The 15,537-nt window shown below is 39.7% G+C and overlaps 2 non-coding genes across 2 annotated transcripts; both read right to left on the bottom strand.

Moving 5' to 3' along the window:
• Nucleotides 1–229: 229 nt before the first annotated feature.
• On the bottom strand, nt 230–301 carry TRNAM-CAU (transfer RNA methionine (anticodon CAU)). The gene has a single exon. It is a non-coding gene; the product is annotated as a tRNA-Met (tRNA).
• Nucleotides 302–5,028: 4,727 nt separating this feature from the next.
• Nucleotides 5,029–5,100, bottom strand: TRNAM-CAU (transfer RNA methionine (anticodon CAU)). Its single transcript has one exon. It is a non-coding gene; the product is annotated as a tRNA-Met (tRNA).
• Between the last annotated feature and the right edge of the window lie 10,437 nt (nt 5,101–15,537).

The following is a 15,537-nucleotide window of genomic DNA, read 5'->3' as shown; positions in this document are numbered from 1 at the left end:
AAATAAATAAATAAACTTTCTCAACCTGCGGGCCAATCCACGTGGGTCACGGGCTACTAATTCATTGGTTTCTACTTTAATCAACCCATCTGAATCCATCTTAAAATGGATTGATAAAATGTCAACCCAACCCGCCTAAATTGCTTGCCGGGGCAGGCCTAAATTGATGGCTATAAAGGCAAATAAATCAAAAAAAGCAAAATTTAGTTTAAAAAATTAAAATACTAAATATCAGAGCCAAGTTTCGATCTTGGGACCTGTGGGTTATGGGCCCACCACGCTTCCACTGCGCCACTCTGATTTCTTCACAAATTTAAGAGAAAAAAGTCAATGAAAATCCAATCTTGGATCAAGAAAGTCTATGCCCCTCCAACAATCGATAAGCATAAAATCAGAAGCCTTCAGTAGACAATGGGATTTAGATCGGTATGAGATGGGTGAGTAGAATGTCGTTGATGGATTACCTCGTGAAGGCATTGGATTTCAATAGGAAATTAGATTATGGTTCGGCCGACGAATCAAGACAAATGAATCAAAAAGAGTAAAATTTAGTTTAAAAAACTAAAATAATTAGTATCAGAGTCAAATTTTGATCTTGGGACTTACGAGTTATGGACCCACCACACATTCGCCGCACCACTTTGATTTCTTCATAATCCAAGAGAAAAAAGGTTAGTTAAAATCGAACCTTGGTTTGAGAAAGACCATTCCACTCCAACGATCGATGAGCATAAAAAACAGAAGCCTTCAGCAGACAATAGGTTTTGATCGGTATGAGAAGGGTGAGCAAAACATTGTTGATGGATTACCTCTTGAAGGTGTTGGATTTTGACGGGAAATTAGATCAAGGTTCTACCGGCGAACTAAGGCAAATGAATCAAAAAGAGCAAAATTTAGTTAAAAAAAACTAGAATACTTAGTATCAGAGCCAGACTTCGATCCCGGACTTGTGGATTATGGACACACCACGCTTCTGCTACGCCACTAATATCTTCACAATCTAAAAGGGAAAAGTCGATGAAAATCTAACCTTGGGTCGAGAAAGACTATGCCACTCCAATGATCGATAAGCATCAAAAATAGAAGCCTTAGGTAGACAATGAGATTTTGATCGGTATGAGATGGGTGAGCAAAACATCGTTGATGGATTACCTCGTGAAGGCGTTGGATTTCAATGGGAAATTATACCAAGGTTTGACTGATGAATCAAGGCAAATGAATCAAAAAGAGCAAAATTTAGTTTAAAAAACTAAAATACTGAGTCTTAGTGGGAATTGTGGGTTATAGGCCCACCACGCTTCTACTGTGCCACTTTAATTTCTTCAAAATCCAAGAGAAAAAAGTTAGTAAAAATCCAACCTTGGGTTGAGAAAGACTACGCCACTCCAATGATCAATGAGCATCAAAAATAGAAGCCTTCGACAGATAATGAGATTTCGATCGGTACGAGAAGGGTGAGCAAAACATCGTTGATGGATTACCTCATGAAGGCATTGGATTTTAATGGAAATTAGATCAAGGTTTGACCGATGAATCAAGGCAAATGAATTAAAAAGATTAAAATTTAGTTTAAAAAACTAAACTACTTAGTTAGTATCAGAGCAGGTTTCAATCCTGGGACCTGTGGGTCATGGGCCCACCACGCTTCTGCTGTGCCACTTTGATTTCTTCACAATCCAAGAAAAAAAAAGTCAGTGAAAATCCAACCTTGGGTCGAGAATAACCATGCCACTCCAATGATCGATGAATAAAAAAATAGAGAAGTCTTCAGGGGATTTCGATCGGTATGAGAAGGATGAGCAGAACATCATTGATGGAATACCTCATGAAGGTATTGGATTTCGATGGGAAATAAGATCATGGTTCGACCAACGAATCAAGGCAAATGAATAAAAAAGAGTCAAATTTAGTTTAAAAAAAAACACTAAAACACTGAGTCTTAGTGGGAATTATGTTATAGGTCCACCACGCTTCTACTGCACCACTATAATTTCTTTAAAATCCAAGAGGAAAAAGTTGGTGAAAATCCAACCTTGGGTTGAGAAAGACTATACCACTCCAATGATCGATGAGAATCAAAAATAGAAGCCTTCTACAGACAATGAGATTTCGATCGGTACGAGAAGGGTGAGCAGAACATCGTTGATGGATTACCTCGTGAAGGCATTGGATTTTGATGGGAAATTAGATCAAGGTTCGACTGATGAATCAAGGAAAATGAATCAAAAAGATCAAAATTTAGTTTAAAAAACTAAAATACTTAGTTAGTATCAGAGAAGGTTTCAATCCTAGGACTTGTGGGTTATGGGTCTACCACGTTTCTGCTGCGCCACTCTGATTTCTTCACAATCCAAGAAAAAAAAGTCAGTGAAAATCCAATCTTGGGTCGAGAAAGGGCATGCCACTCCAATGATCGAAGAATAAAAAAACACAGAAGTCTCAGCAGACAATGGGATTCGATCGGTATGGGAAGGGTGAGCAGAACATCATTGATGGATTACCTCATGAAGGCATTGGATTTTGATGGGAAATAAGATCAAGGTTCGACCAATGAATCAAGGCAAATGAATCAAAAAGAGTAAAATTTAGTTAAAAAAAACTAAAACACTGAGTCTTAGTGGGAATTGGGGGTTATAGGTCACCACGCTTCTGCTGCACCACTCTAATTTCTTCAAAATCCAAGAGGAAAAAGTCAGTGAAAATCCAACCTTGGGTTGAGAAAGACTATGTCACTCCAATGATCGATGAGCATAAAAAATAGAAGCCTTCTACAGACAATGAGATTTCGATCGGTACGAGAAGGGTGAGCAGAACATCGTTGATGGATTACCTTGTGAAGGCGTTGGATTTTGACGAGAAATTAGATCAAGGCTCGACTGATGAATCAAGGCCAATGAATCAAAAAGAGTAAAATTTAGTTTAAAAAACTAAAATACTTAGTTAGTAATAGAGCCAAGTATCGATCCTGAGACTTGTGGGTTGTGGGCCCACCACGCTTCTACTGTGTCACTCTAATTTCATCATAATCTAAGAGAAAAATGTCAATGAAAATCCAACTTTGGGTTGAGAAAGACCGTGCCACTCCAATGATCGAAGAACATAAAAAAAAATAGAAGTCTTCAGCAGACAATGAGATTTCAATCGGTACGAGAAAGGTGAGCAGAACATCATTGATGGATTACCTCATGATGGTAATGGATTTTGATGGGAGATTAGATCAAGGTTTGACCAATGAATCAATGTAAATGAACCAAAAAGAGTAAAATTTAGTTTAAAAAAACTAAAACACTGAGTCTTAGTGAGAATTGTGGGTTATCGATCCACCACACTTCTGTTGCGCCACTCTAATTTCTTCAAAATCTAATAGAAAAAAGTCAGTGAAAATCTAACCTTGGGTTGAGAAAGACTATGCCACTCCAATGATCGATGAGCATAAAAAATAGAAGACTTCGACAGACAATGAGATTTCGATCGATACGAGAAGGGTGAGCAGAACATCGTTGATGGATTACCTTGTGAAGGCATTGGATTTTGATAGGAAATTAGATCAAGGTTCAACTGATGAATCAATGAAAATGAATCAAAAGAGAAAAATTTAGTTAAAAAAACTAAAATACTTATCAAAAAGAGTAAAATTTAATTTAAAAAACTAAAATACTTAGTTAGTACAGAGCCAAGTTTCGATCCTGAGACCTGTGGGTATAGGTCCACCATACTTCTGCTGCGGCACTGATTTCTTCACAATCCAAGAGAAAAAGTCAATGAAAATCTAACCTTAGGTCGAGAAAGACCATGTCACTCTAATGATAGACAAACATAAAAAAATAGAAGTCTTCAGCAGACAATGGAATTTTGATCGGTATGTGATGGGTGAGCAGAACATCATTGATGGATTACCTCATGAAGGCATTGAATTTTGATGGGAAATTAGATCAAGGTTCGACCAACGAATCAAGGCAAATGAATCAAAAAGAGTAAAATTTAGTTAAAAAAACTAAAACACTGAGTCTTAGTGGGAATTGTGGGTTATAGGTCCACCACGCTTCTGCTGCGCCACTCTAATTTCTTCAAAATCCAAGAGAAAAAAGTTAGTAAAAATCCAACCTTGGGTTGAGAAAGATTATATGTCACTCCAATGATCGATGAGCATCAAAAATAGAAGCCTTCGACAGACAATGAAATTTCAATCAGTACGAGAAGGGTGAGTAGAACATCGTTGATGAATTACCTCATGAAGGCGTTGGATTTTGACAGGAAATTAGAGCAAGGTTTGACTGATGAATCAATGCAAATTAATCAAAAAGAGTAAAATTTAGTTTAAAAACTAAAATAATACTTAGTTAGTATCAGAGCCAGGTTTCAATCCTGAGACTTATGGGTTATGGGCCCACCACGCTTCTGCTGCACCACTCTGATTTCTTCACAATAAAAGAGAAAAAAAGTCCATGAAAATCCAACCTTGGGTCGAGAAAGACCATGTCACTCAAATGATCGATGAACATAAAAAAAATAGAAGTCTTCAATAGACAATGGGATTTCGATCGGTACGTGAAGGGTGAGCAGAACACCATTGATGGATTACCTCATGAAGGCATTGGATTTCGATGGGAAATTAGATCAAGGTTCGATTAACGAATCAAGGCAAATGAATCAAAAAGAGTAAAATTTAGTTAAAAAAACTAAAACACTAAGTCTTAGTGGGAATTGTGGGTTATAGGTCCACCACGCTTCTGCTATGCCACTCTAATTTCTTCAAAATCCAAGAGAAAAAAATTGGTAAAAATCCAACATTGGGTTGAGAAAGACTATGCCACTCCAATGATCGATGAGCATCAAAAATAGAAGCCTTTGACAGATAATAAGATTTCGATCAGTTTGAGATGGGTGAGCAGAACATCATTGATGAATTACCTCGTGAAGGCCTTGGATTTTGATGGGAAATTAGCGCAAGGTTTGACTAATGAATCAAGGCAAATGAATCAAAAAGAGTAAAATTTAGTTTAAAAAACTAAAATAATACTTAGTTAGTATCAGAGCCAGGTTTCGATCCTGGGACCTGTGGGTTATGGGCCCACCACGCTTCCGCTGCGCCACTCTGATTTCTTCATAATCTAAGAGAAAAAAATCAATGAAAATCAAACCTTGGGTCGAGAAAGACCATGTCATTCCAATGATCGATGAACATAAAAAAACAGAAGTCTTCAGCAGACAATGAGATTTTGATCGGTACGAGAAGGGTGAGCAGAACATCATTGATGGATTACCTCATGATGGCATTGAATTTTGATGGGAAATTAGATCAAGGTTCGACCAACAAATCAAGGCAAATGAATCAAAAAGAGTAAAATTTTGTTAAAAAACTAAAACACTGAGTCTTAGTGGGAATTGTGGATTATAGGTCCACCATGCTTCTGCTGCACCACTCTAATTTCTTCAAAATCCAAGAGAAAAAAGTCAGTAAAAATCCAACCTTGGGTTGAGAAAGATTATGTCACTCTAATGATCGATGAGCATCAAAAATAGAAGCCTTCCACAGACAATGAGATTTTGATCTGTGAGAGAAGGGTGAGCAGAACATCATTGATGGATTACCTCATGAAGGCGTTGAATTTTGACGGGAAATTAGATTAAGGTTCGACTGATGAATCAAGGCAAATGATTCAAAAAGAGACAAATTTAGTTTAAAAAACTAAAATACAAGAAGGGTGAGCAGAACATCATTGATGGATTACCTCGTAAAGGCATTGGATTTCGATGGAAAATTAGATCAAGGTTCGACCAACGAATCAAGGCAAATGAATCAAAAAGAGTAAAATTTTGTTAAAAAACTAAAACACTGAGTTTTAGTGGGAATTGTGAGTTATAGGTCCACCACGCTTCTGCTGTGTCACTCTAATTTCTTTAAAATCTAAGAAAAAAAAGTCGGTGAAAATCCAACCTTGGGTTGAGAAAGATTATGTCACTCCAATGATCGATGAGCATCAAAAATAGAAGCCTTCTGCAGACAATGAGATTTTGATCGGTGCGAGAAGGGTGAGCAGAACATCATTGATGGATTACGTCATGAAGGCGTTGAATTTTGATGGGAAATTAGATTAAGGTTCGACTAATGAATCAAGGCAAATGATTCAAAAAGAGCAAAATTTAGCTTAAAAAACTAAAATACTTAGTTAGTAACAGAGCCAGGTTTCGATCCTTAGACTTGTGGGTCATGGGCCCACCACACTTCTGTTGTGGCACTCTGATTTCTTCACAATCCAAGAGAAAAAAGTCAGTGAAAATCCAACATTGGGTCGAGAAAGACCATATCACTCCAATGATCTATGAACATAAAAAAAAATAAAAATCTTCAGCAGACAATTGGATTTCAATCGGTACGTGAAGTGTGAGCAGAACATCATTGATGGATTACCTCATGAAGGCATTGAATTTCGATGGGAAATTAGATCATGGTTCGATCAATGAATCAAGGCAAATGAATCAAAAAGAGTAAAATTTAGTTAAAAAAACTAAAACACTGAGTCTTAGTGGGAATTGTGAGTTATAAGTCCACCACGCTTCTGATTTCTTCAAAATCCAAGAGAAAAAAGTCAGTAAAAATCCAACCTTGGGTTGAGAAAGACTATGCCACTCCAATGATCGATGAGCATCAAAAATAGAAGTGTTCAGGAGACAATGAGATTTCGATCAGTACGAGAAGGGTGAGCAGAACTTCATTGATGAATTACCTCATGAAGGCGTTGGATTTTGATTGGAAATTAGAGCAAGGTTTGACTGATGAATCAAGGCAAATGAATCAAAAAGAGTAAAATTTAGTTTAAAAATCTAAAATAATACTTAGAAGGGTGAGCAGAACATCATAGATGAATTACCTCATGAAGGCGTTGGATTTTGATGGGAAATTAGAGCAATGTTTGACTGATGAATCAAGGCAAATGTATCAAAAAGAGTAAAATTTAGTTAACAAAACTAAAATAATATATAGTTAGTATCAAAGCTAGGTTTCAATCTTGGGACCTGTGGGTTATAGGCCCACCACGCTTCCGCTGCGCCACTTGATTTCTTCACAATCAAAGAGAAAAAAGTCAGTGAAAATCCAAAGTTGGATCGAGAAAGACCATGCCACTCTAATGATCGATGAACATAAAAAAAAATAGAAGTCTTCAACAGAAAATAGAATTTTGATCGGTACGAGAAGGGTGAGCAAAACATCATTGATGGATTACCTCATGAAGGCATTGGATTTCGAAGGGAAATTAGATTAAGGTTCAACCAACAAATCAAGGCAAATGAATCAAAAAGGGTAAAATTTTGTTTAAAAACTAAAATACTGATTCTTAGTGGGAATTGTGGGTTATAGGTCCACCACGCTTCTGCTGTGCCACTCTAATTCTTCAAAATCCAAGAGAAAAAAGTCGGTGAAAATTCAACCTTGGGTTGAGAAAGATTATGTCACTCCAATGATCGATGGGCATAAAAAATAGAACCCTTCAGTAGACAATGAGATTTCAATCGGTGCGAGAAGGGGGTGCAAAACATGATTGATGGATTACCTCACGAAGGCGTTGGATTTTGACGAGAAATTAGATCAAGGTTCGACTGATGAATCAAGTCAAATGAATCAAAAAGAGCAAAATTTAGTTTAAAAAACTAAAATACTTCTCTCCCGTGCGACCCTCCCCTCATTCTTTACTCTACTACGTCTCTATGCTTGTTCCTTTCTTAATTTTGATATGGAAATGAAATATGAAATAGAGTGAGAGATCTAAGATTAGATAATAGTATTGAGCCTAATTTCATTCCTGGGACCTGTGGGTTATGGGCCCACCACATTTCTGCTGCGGCACTTTGATTTCTTCATAATTCAAGAAAAAAAAGTCAGTGAAAATCCAACCTTGGGTCGAGAAAGACCATGTCACTCCAATGATCGATGAACATACAAAAACAGAACTCTTCAGCAGACAATGGGATTTCGATCAGTACGTGAAGGGTGAGTAGAACATCATTGATGGATTACCTCATGAAGGCGTTGGATTTTGACGGGAAATTAGAGCAAGGTTTGACTGATGAATCAAGGCAAATTGAGCGCAAGTACCACCTAATACGAGACATCGTAAAGAGAGGAGAAGTTGTCATTGCCAAGATTGCATCAGCAGATAACCTAGAAGATCCTTTCATGAAGGCCCTTCCAGCGAAAGCGTTTGATAGGCATGTGGAGGAGATGCGAATCAGATGTATGGCAGCGTTTATGGCAGCATAGTCTTTTAGTATAAGTGGGAGATTATTGAGATGTATACTATAAGTCTTGCTTTTTGTATAAACATATATTTTGCAATAATATTGAAATGAGAATCACCTTGGTCAGAATGTTTGCATTTCTTATGTAATGCAGTTGTCCACTTAATTTATATTATAGATAACATGGTATGTGGTGTCACACACAGAAGATCATGTTATCAGTTCTTTATAAATTATAAATAGTAGCTCACAACTAAAATGGATAGGGACAAACCATTGGAGTGGTTGTAGTATAATTGGTATTAGTTTATCTTGACTATTAAATTACACTAGTACACTTTGTGTGTATTGAGCAGGACTGTTTGAGGTCGTTTGATTTATATTGACTATATAATCGAACTAGACCTCAGTTATTATGGATGTGCATGCTCTTAATCCCGATATAATAACAAGCACATATACTTAGTATGTATTTCTTTAATTCATCAAAGGGTGAGATTTATCTCGTTAAATCAAAAGGTTCGATGAGTTGGGAGATAATGCTATGTATATAGTGTGTTATTGATTATAGAAGGAAACTGTATCATATAATCTAGGCTGATGATGTCTCCTTGAGGAGCTCATAAGGATTATCATGTAAACCCTGCAAGTGGACTTAGTTCCGCATGATAATAAGGTTAAGTGGTACTACTCTTGGAATCAGAAGTTAATTAATTGAGTTGTCAATAATTCAATTAATTGACGGACATACGATATCTTAAACACAGGGAGATTAATGCACTCATGGTAAGAAGGAGCCTATATTATAATATAGAATTAGTGTGGTAGTTCAATAATAACCCTTTAGTGGTATGGGTTATTATTGATACACTTGAATTGGGTGTTCAGGGAGAACACAGGAAGCTCAAGCCCATCAGGAGGTCAAAACCAATTCTTCCTCTAGGTCCCTACTGTAGTATCTGGATAAAGCCTCGAATCTATCTAAGAGAATTCTGTAAGAATTTTGGGTAGGAAATTCTGTTAAGAATTTTTCTTGTGAAAAATTCTATTAAGAATTTCTGTTTGAAATTCTGTTAAGAATTCTATTTCTTCTAAATCGTAAATAAAATTTTGATATGATTTTTTCATAGAAATTTTGTTAAGAAATTTTGTTAGAACAATAAAGGAATTTTGTTAAGAAATTAACAAAATTTTATTAAGAGGTTTTGTTAAGAAAATAACAAAATTTAGTTAAGGAAATTTATTAAGAAAACTCTGTTCGGAATCTACCTGACGTCGCAGTGCTCGTTCCTCACTCGATCCCTACCTCTTTTCATAGCATCCCGTGCGACTTGGACAACTTATTATAGAAGATTAGTCGTAAATAGCCCCAAAGGCTATTTCTCTCCCCAATATATATACAGGGGTAGCAGAGGTACTTATATTATATACAGGCGGATTAGAACTTATATTATGAATGCAGGGCCTTTGGGGCTCTTTATCTCCCCTTAATAACATTAAATTCGGAATTTCTATTTATTTTAGGCATTCACTCTACAGCAACAGGTCGAACTTAATATATAGTAGGGGTGAAATATATAGTAAGGTGACATAATTACTTACTAGGTTTTTGGGCCTAACTTTAAAACGAGCTATCTAAAGAGGCCCTTATAGTCGGCCCTGGATCATTTTCCACCCACCAGCACCGACTCACTCAGGGGTCACTCTGCCACGGGTCTCGGCTTTTGACTCCATGAAGGAAGACAGGGGATATGACACTCCGAAACTCTGCCTTCTTCAAATTGCAACCAAGTAGAACACCAGTTCTGACCCGTGACTATACAAGAGGAGTACCAGTCTAGGTATCGCTGCTTGACCTCACCCCAGGGGAAGAACCAGCGACTCTCCATAGCCAATTGCAAACCTGTCAGGAACTTTTAACCAAGGAGCCAGGGGTACTCATTTTCTATGGGATGGTTGCTCATGCTTGAACAGGGTTTGAAACCTTAACGAGGCCGCCGGACGACAGCAAGATGCAATGATGAGGACCCCATAGCAGAAAAAAGGGCGTAGGGGGGCACCCAGGCCAATACAACTCCGAATAAAGACCGGACTCTGCCCGACCACTTTATACCAAGTGGGATCATAGAGATCCGCATGATTGAAACCCAACACAAGTGAGATTAGATCCCATAGAGTCCCATCCCATTGGACTTTTTTTCCCTTACTATAATATAACCCTAAAATAAATATAAATTCCGAGGAACCCTCTCAGTCTCTTTATACTTAATCTTGGGCTGGGGACAGGCTAATCATTGACGAACCTTCGCCCACGTCTGTCTCCGAGTCAACTCGCAAACGGCTCCTCCGGCTTTCTCTTTCCTCCTCTGTTTTCCTCCAGGAGGGTTTGTTGGGGGATGTCCCAAGCTCTTGAAAGATATAAAGAACGGACCTCCGCAATGGTGGAAGAAAAAGTGGACATCAACGGCTGAACTGGAAGTGAACCTAGAATCGTTCAAAGAAGCGCGTCATTCACACCAGTAGAACAAGAAAGAATGAATTTTGAAAGACATACATAGAGATTTGAGCCTAGTCCTATAGCGACATGCCATGGTTGGACCCTGCGCAGGTTGAGCATCGTTTGATCCTCTTTTCAGGAGTAGGAGTAAAGTCCGTGATACAAAAGCCCTTCCTTTCCTTGAATTAAAAGTCAAGTAAAAAAAGAGAGAAACTAATCGGTGCAAACAACATCAGAACAGTCTCTGATTCAGACTGGATTTCGAACATAGTCCCGGTTCAACATATAAACCTATTTATTGGTCAACAACCTATAAAAAGCAAATCCAATATTAGAAGGACTCTTTTTCTGTATGGACAAAGAAAATGAGCTAATGGTTATAGTTCAAGTTCATTTTCTTAGACAACTATGCTGACTATTCAACTATCTGTTGTTTTCTTTGCCCTCGCGGGGATACCAGCGCGGGAGAGGATACCTCTCATCTTTTTTTATTCCTATCATCATGCATTTCTTTATTGGCTGCCTACCTCTTTTTTTTGGAAGAGATACGGGACTCCATATATGCCGACATAACAGAGGCGCCGCCCTTCCATATGGATCCTCGTGGATGTGGAAAGAACACGTGTGTTAACCTCCAACTGTTCAGGAGAGGTCCCGGACCGACGGGTGGTAAAGATGGGGGGACAGAGAAAATTGGCTAAATGGCGACTCACATGACCCCGATTTTATATTTGAAATAGTATAGATGCAGAGGAATGAGGTCGATAGCAAATGGTTCAAAGAAGCGGTACGATTCCTAACCTTTTGAACTGAAAGCCTCTCTTCCCCTTTTTAGCCAACACCATCAACCTTGGGCAAAGCCACTGATGAATAGAAGGAGATCAGAAAGAGTAGCGGACGACTTGACCGTCGGATGTTGGAGTGAGCAGTAAGCAGCGGATCTCCCCGGGGGAAAGCTGGTGGCCTGCGTCTTAATTCTTTCGACGGGGCGGCCTGATTCGTTCGGTAGATCCGGTCGAGGTGGTTTTCGTTTACCAGCGCGTAGGTGGTTGGTCTTCCTATGACCGAGTCTTTCTGGCCCCAGTGAACATATTCAATTAATGTATTAAAGAGGGCCTCTCTAACCGGTGAAAAGTGGTAGGTGTCCACTAACAGCTATTCCTGGCTCGGCTCCGAGAACGCTATTCCGGGAGGAGTCGGTAGTTGGGCACTGGATCCCTTCGGACCTGGAGAACGTGTGACGCTGGGTCGGGCTTTGGTGAACCAACAGGTCGCTCCTCTAGTTTCAGTATCGGGCCCCTCTTTCGTTGCCTAGGTTACACCTTCGGAATACCCCGGACGGGGATTTAGCTCTACTCCCCCCAATCTTCACTTTACGCCACGCCGACTCTCCGTCGTGGAATTAGACCAAGGGGACATAGGACCCCCTCTCCCTTATGGTCGAGCGCGTCGTTATCACAATACAATAAATCGCCCCTCTCCCTAATGGTCGAGCGCGTCATTATCACACCTTAATGGAATCGCTCCTCTCTCTCTCTCTCCCTTATGGTCGAGCCCTCCAACTAGTTATAGTCGGAATTTTTATTTATTTTAGGCGATCACGTCATTATCATTCGTTCCTTATCAGTCGAGCCTATCCTTAACAACAAGGATACCCTCTCCCTGCCATATTAACTTTAAAGCGAGCGCGTCGAAGATTTGATCACTTATTATCATTATTATTATTATTACTCGCAGCAAATTATAGTATTACGAACTTAATATATATACGGGGTGTACCATTGACATAATTACTTACTAGGTTTTTGGGCCTCAGCAGATTATTACCAGTATAATTGCGTGCCCAAAAATATAGTACGCCAAAGGAAAGGAGATAAATAGCCCCTTTGGCCCTGCATTCATAATATAAGTTCTAATCCGCCTGTATATAATATAACTCTGCTACCCCCTGTATATATATTGGGCAGATAAATAGCCTTTGGGGCTATTTACGAAAGGAGATAAATAGCCCCTTTGGCGTAGACTAATCCGCCTTACTATAATATAAGTACCTCTGCTATGCAGAGTAGAGAAATAGCCAAAGGGGCTATTTACGACTAATCCGAATTTACCTAAAATAAATAGAAGGGAGAGAAATAGCCCCTTTGGCCCTGCATTCATAATATAAGTTCTAATCCGCCTGTATATAATATAACTCTGCTACCCTGTATATATATTGGGGAGAGAAATAGCCTTTGGGGCTATTTACGACTAAGGAGAGAAATAGCCCCTTTGGCCCTGCATTCATAATATAAGTTCTAATCCGCCTGTATATAATATAACTCTGCTACCCCTGATTAGTCTACAATAGCCCCAAAGGAGATAAATAGCCCCAAAGGCCCTACTTACTATAATTAAGTTCTAATCCGCCTGTATATAATATAAGTTCCTCTGCTATGCAGAGCAGATAAATAGCCTTTGGGGCTATTTACGAAAGGAGATAAATAGCCCCAAAGGCGTAGACTAATCCGCCTGTATATAATATAAGTACCTCTGCTATGCAGAGCAGATAAATAGCCTATACAATTTATTAATGAATAAATCTCTTTTGCTTACCTTGGTGTCGGAAGTGCCTTCGTGAAGTTCGATTAGCTTGTTCCACAGCTCTTTGGCACTGTTGATTGGTCCGACCCGGTTAAGTTCTTCTTTTGTGAGTCCACACTGAAGCGTTTGGGTGGCTTTTGCGTCTGCTTCGATCTTTTTCATTGTCGCGTTGTCCCAAAGCTCGCAGGAGAGTGGTTTTCCATCATTGCCAGTTGGGATTGTAAGTCCCGTCTGGATGATGATCCACATCTCCACTTGGGTTTTTAGGTGACATTCCATCCTGGTTTTCCAGTATGGAAAGTCGTCACCCGAAAACAGTGGTGGCCTCGCGGTGCTCGAACCTTCTTGTTGGGCCATTTGATTTATGCAAAAAAACAGAAACAAAAACCAATTTCCAAGACTTGGTCTTGGATTAGTAGTGCGGGAAAAAATAGAGAAAATGGAAAAATTTCGAAAAGTGTCTTGAATCAGTGGTTGCACTGTTTTCAAGAACCCCCGCTCTGATACCAATTGTAGGATCGGAAAACACGCTAGAGGGGGGGTGAATAGCGTGTTTGCACGCTTTTCGATTTTTTCGATAAAACAGTTCGAGTGCGGAAACGGAAGCGATTAATTAAATGCACAAAAGTAAATGACTCGGTTTGTTTTTACTTGGTTCACAGCGCAACGCTGCTACTCCAAGGCCCACGGTCTTTGACCGTTTACTTTGGGCAATCCACTAAGATACTTGCTCCTTACGGTAGCAAGTATATCGAAAAACAGTTACACAAAACTCGATTACAACGCAAATTATCGGAATGTAAATACAGTCTTTTGTTACCGACTTTTTGCGCTCCCCGGAGTGTGAATTCGGCGTCTCGGTGTTCGTTGAAGTAGCTTGAAGCAGGCTCGGCACCGACGTCGAAGTTTGGAAGCTTAACGGTCGCGGGGAAGGCGTTTGATTGCGAGAGAAAGTTGTGTCTCGGCTGCTGCTCGCGACTGCCTTATATAGTCGACCTGAGTCGACTCAGATCGCCATCTGGGTCGACTCCAGCCGACGTGGCAGATAAAACTTTAATCCGCTTCGTCGCTTATCCCTCCTGAGTCGACTCTGGTCTTGGCTTCTGGGTCGACTCCAGTCGCGGTGGCGGCGGTGGCGATAACTTTTTGACCTGGGTCGACTCAGAAGGCCGTCTGAGTCGACTCCAGTCCCGTTGGCGACGACTTTGACGCGCAGACTTCCGGATTTAGGCTGATTAGGCTGGAGTCGACTCCAGAACCTATCTGAGTCGACTCCAGACCCGAAAAACAGAGTTTTTCGACCGGAGTTAGCTTTCGTCGAGCTTTTCTTTCCTGCACCACAAGTTAGCTCGAAATATAATAGTTAAAGAACAAGTCGGTTCACCGAACCGGCTTCGAGTCTTAACTTCGGATCTCCGGTGAGATCCTGGGTTAGACCGGCGCCTACTGTTCCTCGTAGGAACGCGTCCTCACCCACTCCCCTCGGGAGAATTTACCTGATGCCAACCAAGTCCTCCTGACCTGTTGGACTTTTGCTCGGCTCTGTCGTTGCCCCCCAGGACTTGAACGCAACTGATCCTCCTGATCAGTCCATTCTTCTCTGCAACTTGGTCCTCCTGACCAAGTCCATTTCATCCGCAACTTGGTCCTCCTGACCCAAGTCCAGATCTTGCCTGGTGCACGTTGACTCTGCCAAGTCTTCTTGCCTAGCCACACTAGGACTTTACCTGTTCTCTGTAAACTCATTTCAATCTGGTTAGCCAAACCACATACTTAACTTGATCCTAGTTCCATAATCAAAACATAGGTTTGACCTGCTAGTGCTTCCTGCACTAACAAGCTCACAAACCCGGGGGGTTGTTCTACATACACTTCCTCCTTAATGAAACACTTGACAGAGAGGTTAGTAGCACAAGATAAATCCATGAAATAGAGATTTTGATTCTATACCCTTCTAGAATGACATTTTTTAAGTCAATTTTATTAACCAAGCATTTATTTGATTGGAACTCAACTTGATAGCTGATGAGCGTAGATCATATATAGTATTTTAGCTTTGTTTTAACGCTCATCTACTTACGATTTATTGCATATGCTACACTTTGTCACACCTTATTCTTTTATATTGCATATTTTACTCTTTTGCTCGAGATCTGCTCTTTGTATATTTTTGCTTAATAGGATGTGATTTAGAGCCAAAACGATGCATTATTGATGGT

The sequence above is a fragment of the Curcuma longa genome, chromosome 1, assembly GCF_044706935.1.
Source record: "Curcuma longa cultivar G26 ecotype Majalengka, Jawa Barat chromosome 1, ITB_CL_G26_1.1, whole genome shotgun sequence".
NCBI classification, from domain to species: domain Eukaryota; kingdom Viridiplantae; phylum Streptophyta; class Magnoliopsida; order Zingiberales; family Zingiberaceae; genus Curcuma; species Curcuma longa.
Note: the sequence above shows the minus strand (reverse complement) of the source record. Positions and strands in the feature narration are given on the sequence as shown.